The sequence below is a fragment of the Fukomys damarensis genome, unplaced genomic scaffold, assembly GCF_012274545.1.
Source record: "Fukomys damarensis isolate Sample0158 unplaced genomic scaffold, DMR_v1.0_HiC HiC_scaffold_2, whole genome shotgun sequence".
Classification (NCBI taxonomy): Eukaryota; Metazoa; Chordata; class Mammalia; order Rodentia; family Bathyergidae; genus Fukomys; species Fukomys damarensis.
In genome coordinates this window covers 13,615,632-13,624,407 of record NW_022900914.1, presented here as the reverse complement: position 1 = coordinate 13,624,407, position 8,776 = coordinate 13,615,632, and the positions used below count along the sequence as shown (strand labels likewise).

At 41.6% G+C, this 8,776-nt stretch overlaps 1 protein-coding gene across 4 annotated transcripts in view; it reads right to left on the bottom strand.

The window, feature by feature from the left end:
• Ltbp1 (latent transforming growth factor beta binding protein 1) overlaps positions 1-8,776 on the bottom strand; it is a 219,578-nt gene that overhangs the window by 121,621 nt on the left and 89,181 nt on the right. The window lies entirely within an intron of this gene.

The following is an 8,776-nucleotide window of genomic DNA, read 5'->3' as shown; positions in this document are numbered from 1 at the left end:
CCCCCACATACAAAGTGAACACTACTATGTTAGTAAGCTTTCCACTGCTGTGATAAAATACCTGAGAAAATCAACTTAAAAGGAGGAAAGATTTAATTTGGCTCATGGTTTCAGAGGTTTGGTCCATGGTGAAGTGGTTCTGTTGCCTTTGAGCTTGTGACCAGGTAGAGGATCATGGTGGGGAGCATATTGTAAAGCAGAAAGAGAGAGAGAGAGAGAGAGAGAGAGAGAGAGAATATTCACATGAGAAGGGTCTCAGGAAATAGTAGTCAAACCACGAACTGGAAAAACAGTTTCAAGAAGGTAAATAGTTGTAGACAGAGCTAGTAAAAGCCAGGCGAGGCTGGATTCAATTTTACTAAGAATTAGGGAGTTATACAAAGGGTTTCTATACAGCAGAAGGATGCAACCAACAGTAGACTTGGAAAATTCAATGGGCTAGCAAAAGGGCTTGATGAGAAGAGAATACAAATCTGATTCCTGAAGGAGTAATGTAAGTAGGAGGCTAGTGACAAACCAGGTTGGTGACAAGGAGAACAGTCAGGAAGATAAGGAGTGAACGGTCCCTTGTTTTTAATTTTCCCCCACAGAAATACTGACAATGCACCATGCTCTCCTATTCAACACCACACTGAAAATTAAGAAAAAGCAGTCAAAGATGTCTGGGAGGCTTTGAATCTGAGAAAAGAGGGAAACACACTGCTAGTTTTGTAGAAGGAAAGAGTGGCAAAAGATGAGAAATTTGGCTTCATAGTTTAAGGTCACACTGGAATATCCAAGCAGAAATATTCAGCAGCAGCAGAAGGCTCTGAAATAAAGTGGAGTGGGAAATCATAACTGGAAATGCAGACCTGAAATTGTCTGCACATGGCGATCCAGGGAAAATCAAAATAATCTGAGACAGCAAAGTGCAGTAATTTTAAAAAGAAAGTTTAGGCAGTCACTTGCAAAGGTAATGGAAAACTGAAAAAGAATGTACTAAATTAAAATGAAAACTCAGTAGGCATTTATATTTTATCCAGTATGGCCCACAAAGCTTAATATTTAACAGACTTTGGCTGTCATTAGCACCTCTATTTCAAGTAATACATATGTCCTTCCACCATCAATTTTTCTATTAACTTTTATTAAAGATCTTAAAATATCAATTTTCTAAACTAAAATTGGACACAATAATAGCAAAATATTACCAATACAATCTTCACATAAAAAGGAATAAATCACTATTTAAGCAAGCACTAACATTAATTAAACCTGCTTTGGGTTCTCAGAAGTCACAGCTATCTATATGCACGTGTTTTATCCAAATCATGCAGTTTCAAGCTAATCTCAATGATAAAATATGACATCTTCTATGGCATTAAAATACTAAGTTAAGCACACATTTTATGGGGCTCCAACTTGGATGCAGCTGGAAACTGGGACAGCTAGATTACACCTGGCACAGCCAGCTGGTCTAGTACCTGATCATCTCATTCTTTATCAGATTGTGTGCTGTGCTGTAATACACATTTATGGGCAGCATGTAACTGAAAATATTCCTCCATAACTCATTATTCTGAAGAAAACCACGAGGAAGAACCAGGAAGAACACCAAGTCTAGACGGAGCTTACATTGTACAAGCGAAGCCCCTATCGAATGTCCCAAGAGAAACCTCCAGTTTGGGTAAGCAGCCAGCTGTGGCCAGAAAGACTGGGCAGAATCTCTGCTCTTCCACTTCCCCTCCCTCCCCACCAGGGTATGACTGTCGGCCTTCTGCTCCTGAATGGGTTGCTCCTGTGTTACAGGTTACGCCATTACACATTCCATGATGGCTCCCCAGGACCCAGATTCCCCTTGCTAACAGGTTTCTATGACAGCACCATCCCCGCCTCGAAGCTGGGGCCAGGTGACAGTGGGGGGGCTCCCCTCGACTCATAAACGCCTGATTCATATGTAACCACTGCACTGTGCCCTCTTCTAAGGCCTCCCCTCTGCCACCCTCAGTACCGCTCACAGCCCTGATCATAATGCCACAGGAACGGTAAACAAGAATTAAGGCTTAAAAAAGCAAGGACCAAGCAAACCTATGGACATAGACAAGAAGGAACAGAAAAGCCCACAAGGAAGGGAATCATGTAGGTACCACTACTCTAAGCAGTCTATGTCACCAGCGTGGGCACCTCCACTGCCCCAGTGGCACAGAGACCTAGGAGCACGGAACTGCCTTGCCAACATGTGCTGATGGCTTCCAGCAAAACTCCCTTTTCCTTCTACTCCTTGGTCAACTGGCTTTTCATCTTCCTTTCTAAAATACTATGCATTAGAGATGCATTACATTTTCAAGCTGTCCCTATTTTACATATACACCAAACTGTATCAATCTTAAGTATACAGCTAGATGGTTTCACATAAACAATCTACATGTGCGCTTATGTGTGCACGAACTGTGCACCCACAAGAACACAATTAACAACAGTTCCATCACCTCAGAAGGTTCCTTCAAGCCCTTTCCCTATTGACTTCCTCTTTACCCACAAAGAACTACTATTGTATTGCCCATTCTTGAACATTATTACATAAAGGGAATACTATGTATTGTATATTCTTTTGATGGACTTTTTTTACTCATTATTATCACTATGAAATTCATAAATGTTGCTGTGTGAAATAATTCATTCTTTTTCTTCTTTTTCTTTTTGGTACCAGGATCAAGCTCAGATCCTTGCATTTGCAAGGCAGGTGCTGGAATCATTGAGCTAAATCCCCTATATAATTCATTCCTTTTTCGTTGTTGAGCAATATTCCAGTGTGTAAAGACACCGAAATTAATCTGTTCATTCTACTATTGACAGATACTTGGGTTCCCATGTTGGGCATTCTGATTAAGTATTTGTACTCATTACTGGGTGTATAATATATCGAGAGGCAGACTGAATCACTACAAAAGGTCTCATAACCTGCCAAATAGTTTTGCAAAGCAGTTATGCCAATTTCCATTCCCAGCACCAGTAGTTGCACATCCTTGACAGCTCTGTATCTACCTTACACTATATTTAGTCATTCTGGTGGAGCGCAACGTAATCTCGTTGTGATTTTTATCATGTCCTTCTCTGATGAGTAATGATGTTAAGAACTTTTTTCATATGTTTATTGGCTATTTACATATAAAGACTTGCTCTTCTAAAATGTAAATACCCACAGGAATGTTCTAGGTTAGTAAAATTGCTCTCCTCTCAGCACTCAGAGAGTATTAATCTGTGACTCTCAAAAGAGTGTGGGGTATTCTTGTCTAGGGGACATTCTGGGGTTGTCACAGGACTGGGGTACACGTGGTAGAGGAACCCCAGGGATGCTAAACATTTTGACAGCATGGGAGTCCTTGGAAAAGTTTTGTTCAGCCCAGTGTACCAATAAAGTCACACTGGGAGACTCACAGAGCTGTGATTAAAAACATAAGCTTAGAAGTGCAAAAGGCACCATTCTGAAGCAAGGCTGTCTCTGCGGTGCGACAGGAAGGAGGGAGAAGCTGCCACACAGAAGAATTGGTTCAGTGGCTGCATCTCCGACAGCTGGATGCTCCCCGGCTATCTCGGAGACCGTGCAAGCATCCTAGTAAGATAAACTGGAAGCCAAACAGCCACTGAGCTCACCAAGTTGCTGGGTTCAGATCGTGTAGAAAATGATCAGCAAGACCAGTCCTAATACTACCTGTTAGGCAGGACCTGAAGGATTCGTCACATCTGGGTGACCTGCAGACCTATCCTGGAGCCAGGGCACCTGCCAGCTGCAGTAAGCAGGGCCGGTTCCTCCTGCCTGGTGGAAACTCAGGTTCTACAATAAGATGGCATTTGTTGAGAAAATATGAATACTACCAATCTGTATTATTTCTGTTGACTAATCACATTCTGAGTTTCAACAACCCACAAATTAAACTGTGAAAAGCATTCTATTATCTTCCTGCATAAATTCATACATCTAAAAATTACATAAACTTTTGTTTTTGTTTGCTGCCACCACATTCTTCCATACCCTGCTTGGTTTCCAAAGGGTCGTGGGTCTATATCCTTTGTGTTAAACAAGATGCATACTTGTCTAAATTCTAACAGTCACATGAAACATGATGAGAAAATTATGAGTTACAATCCCATTTAGATTTCAATTCTCCAGGCTATTTCCTTTTTAAAGAGAAGTTCCTCCAAGCACCACAAAAAGAAAAAGAGAAAGAAAATTTTCTAGGATGATTATAATATTTATAAACTTGTAAGTAACTTACATTTGCCAAATATAAGCATTTCAGAAGTCTCATATTTACGGGGTCAGCCAATGTTGCTTAATGTATTCTGATGAAAAGTACTTAGTTTTAGAACACAAATGGACAAATAAATGAGAGTATTCATTATTCTCACTCTGCAGACTCCTGAGTTTCTCTGGGAAGCTGGGGCTGGTATGACCATGGCTCCCAGCACTAGTTCTGAGTTAAAGAGCGAGGGCCAAAGGGAAAGCTGAAGGTGCTCACCCTCCTGCCCCAGCAGCCCTTCTCCCTTTCCCAGCTCTGTGTCTGTGCAGCCTACAGGTTTACAGAAGCAGAAACACGGGGAAAGGTTCACTGGGGTCCAGGTGTTCTACAGCAGGCAAAGTCGGCAGAGCTACAGCAAACGTGGGGGAGATTTACACCCTTCTTCACTTACTGAAGATATTTACCTGTTTCTATCTCTACAGCTTACCAAATGCCTATCGTGTACTAAAAATACAAACCTGCTCTCCTGAGAAGTCTCAGATTAAAAGTCTAAATATTGGCATGTCATATGGTGCCACCTAATACAGCAGAAATAAGACAGCTAATCTTCTATTAACCAAGCAGCATACAAATACAGAAGAGTGGACACCTACAATCCCAGCACTCCCTGGGAACACAGCTCAGTGCAAGGGCCCAGATTCACTCCTCAGTAAGAGAGAAATAGAGACTGAGACAAAGAGAGACAGGGGAGCAGGGGTGGAGGGGAGGGAGAGGGATGGAGAGAGCTAGAGAGAAAATGACAGAGAGAGACAGAAAAAAAGGGAGCCAGAGAGAGAGAGAGAAAGTGAGACAAAGACAGAGAAACAGACAAAAAGTGAGGCTGAGAGCGAGCCAGACAGACAGACAGACAGACACACACACACACACACACATACACACACACAGTACAGAGAAGGAGGGAGGGAAGGAGAGAGAGAGGGAGGGAGGCAGACAGAGAGAGAGAGAGGAGAGAGAAGGTAGAAGAATCAAAAATACTTACAACCAGGAAATATGTAAAACAAGAGACTCTTTAAACGACCTAATATAACAAACACAGCCTGAGGAGTTCAGTCCTGGGAAATACTATAATAATCCAGGACAATGAGATGAAGCTCTTCCTCCTCCACCTTCAAGAGGGAGGGAGGCAGACAGAGAGAGAGAGAGGAGAGAGAAGGTAGAAGAATCAAAAATACTTACAACCAGGAAATATGTAAAACAAGAGACTCTTTAAACGACCTAATATAACAAACACAGCCTGAGGAGTTCAGTCCTGGGAAATACTATAATAATCCAGGACAATGAGATGAAGCTCTTCCTCCTCCACCTTCACACTGACTCGTACAGCACACCTTCATCCCACTGGAGCATCGTAAGAATTCTGGATGGTGAGCAGCACAAAAGCAGTTATCATTTCATAAAGAAAATCTTCTCCAATATCATATTTTTAGAAAGGATTAAAGGAATGGAAAACCTAATGGGAGAAATACCCCAGTAAGATATAACTTTTGGTCTGACTAGGATGTTTAATATTGTTAGTAGAGCATTTCAGTTAAATTCTCTTGATCTCAGTTTCATGTAATATGAAAGAGCTGATGTAGATAATTCCCAAGGTTACTCGTAGCTTAACTATTCTTTGACTTCAAAACAAATTGCCAGTTGCCAGGGTAAAAAACACCAAGAAAGAAGTAAAGTATGACACTTAACGCATGATATATTATAAATAGTGTAAGTGCCCTTATAGGAAATAAATATACTTTTATGCATTTATTCTCCCAGAGGCAAGTACGTTTAACAAAGTGAGTAATAATTTACTGCCTTTTCAGTGACTCAAGTTTATACAGGAAATGAGGCATGTCTAGTAACCAACAGGAATTAGGTACAAGGTGAGAAATGTATATGAAGATCTTTATACTGTATAGAAAAAACATGAGGCTTTATGGAGGTTCAGCTGTGTATGCTCAGCTTTTGCTGTTGGATAGAAATTCTATTCTAGAATTCCACTGGCAGTTTGATTGCCTTTTGAAAGAAGAAAAAAAAATGCCTCTTGAGATAAATACCTTTTTTGGATAGACTGACTATTTGGGTATTTAGGAAGGACTGCTTACTCTAGGTAGAAAACACTGCTCTTTAAGGGACATAACTTTAAAAGAAGCAGATTTACTCTGGGTACTGAGTCACGGCATGTACTGCTGAAGGCACATGAAGATATTTCAGCAGGTATATGCAGACTCAAACAATTTTCAGAGTCAGTTTCCAGATCTTCAGCCTTCAAATGTTTCCCTTTGAAGCTCTAAAGAAAGCATCTGCTAATCTTTCTTTTCTATTTCCCCCTTTCCTCACCAGCTTCATCTTTACCAAGGCAACCTCTTACCCATCCAGACTCTTTCTAGACTTCCTAGGTACAGTGTCCTGCGATGTAGAATTCTCACAGGCACCAGATAAATGAACAGTTCATAAATATGCTTGTCCCAAAGAAGAGCCACAGAAAAATCAGTGTCTTATGGTGCACAGGGAAGCCTGGCTTTGCCCATGGGGTGAGGTGGCAGGCAGTGTTCAGGAATTCGGTAGAACAATTCTGCAGCTCCCACGTTCTGACGAGAAGGCTTCAAGCACACATCTAATACAAATCTGCCAAAATGAATCTTTTATCCATTTGACTCATTTTTAAAACACAGATATTAGCCTTAACATATGTGAGTTTCTCTAAGTTATTTTAGAAGACAAATGAGGGGAAAAAAATTTGAAGATCAGTGTTCTAGGGTAACTTTACCCCAGGTATTTTATACAAAACCCAAGATTTGGGAGGCCTTTGCTAAGAGAGGATCTCCAGCCAAATACATCTGGGGAAACTGCATTTCTGTATACAGTGCATTGCGCATTGAAGACCCAAGAGGTCCTCTGGCAAGAATTCCTGTTTTACTTTGTTTGACTTGGTGTTTTCTACACATTTGGCCGTGGAGCCCTTTTTCACACACAATCTATTCACGTCCTCTGAACTGGTGGTCGGTGGAATATGCTTTGTGAAATCCTGCTCTCGTGGCTGGCCCCAAAACTATTGTATGCATTACAATGATGTGGTTATGTCAGCTTCAGCGTCGGCTCCACTGCTGCCAAAGCCTCCCCACACCCTGTGACCGCCCCACCGCTCTACAGTGAAGATCTACCGCCAGAGAGGCTCAATCACCAGACTCAGGAGAGAAGTCAAACCACAGTGGGGGCAACTCGCTTTCCTTCCAATTCCTGTCTTCGGGGCAACACGATAAAAGCATTAGCAGAGCCCGGAGAACAGCTTGTATTTCTTTCTTGACACATATGTGGCACACATGGAGGACGCTGCTAATAACACACATCAACTCCACTGGTCTTGGACTTCTAACTGCATTCTGTTAGACACTACATGGATTTCTCCGTGAAGCATTCACAGTAACATGAATCCATCACAGGCCCTCCTCATCACTCAGATAGAGCAGGCCTCTTCCCATTGACTTTACAGCCCCAGAGACTAAGGTCAAAGAACTATTGTAAAGTACAACGTGCTAATGGCTTACTTCACCACTGTCTTTCCTCAAGAAATGGGAATAAAATAAACCGACATTTCCTTTTGAATGAAAGCCCAGTGATACAAACATAGGAGGAGGACACATTAGAAATAGGATTCTCCAATGCACAGGAATGAACCTGGACCAATTTGTAAATGCCAAAAAATGATGCTCAGGCTCAGATCAAAAATCTTAAATTCATACTAAAAGAAACTGTGTGATTTACACTAGAAACTACAGCAGTAATAAGACCTCAAAAAGTAAAAGAGCACCTTCAAATTAGGAAAATACTACCAATTCCCTGTGAGCCAAGGATCACTGTAAAATATGATTAAACATGCTATTAAGTACTCCATGGTTTCCTGGGTTAACCTCTGGTAGGCCAGACAAAAGAATAATACAGTAGACCCATGACTTATGAACTCAATCTGTTCCCAAGGGCTGGTTGTCACTCAAGGTGGTTAACTGCCTTCAAGCCCTCTCTCCTGCATAATTTTAGGCCACATTTTCTTCCAGGAAGATCTCAGGGTCCTTAGAGAAGACACTGGCCCAGGATTTCTCAATTAACCCCACACAGGAAAGGATGCTGTAATGTTCCTTCCAGAACTCTGTATCTGAGGCCATCTGGAAGCAGATGCGGCCAGCATGTGGGTTGTAACTCAAGACCTTGACCTTAAGTTAAAACTAAAGTAAATGTTTTTGTGCTTTGAAGAACTGAATTATCAAGTATGGATGGCTCTAGTCTTAGTTTTATCTTTTTTTTTCCATTATAATAGCCATCTTTATTTGTAAAAATCCAGATATAAAATGTATTCTTTCAGTCTTTCCAGGTTTTTCTTTTCTACAAAAACAAAAAGGCGGTCTGCGATCACCCAGCGGCGTGCGCGCGAGCTCTCGGCCTGCGCGGGAGCTCCCGGCCTGTGCGACAACAGACCCAGGAAGGACCCAAGGACCCCAGAGGGGGTTTTTTTCAGCTGC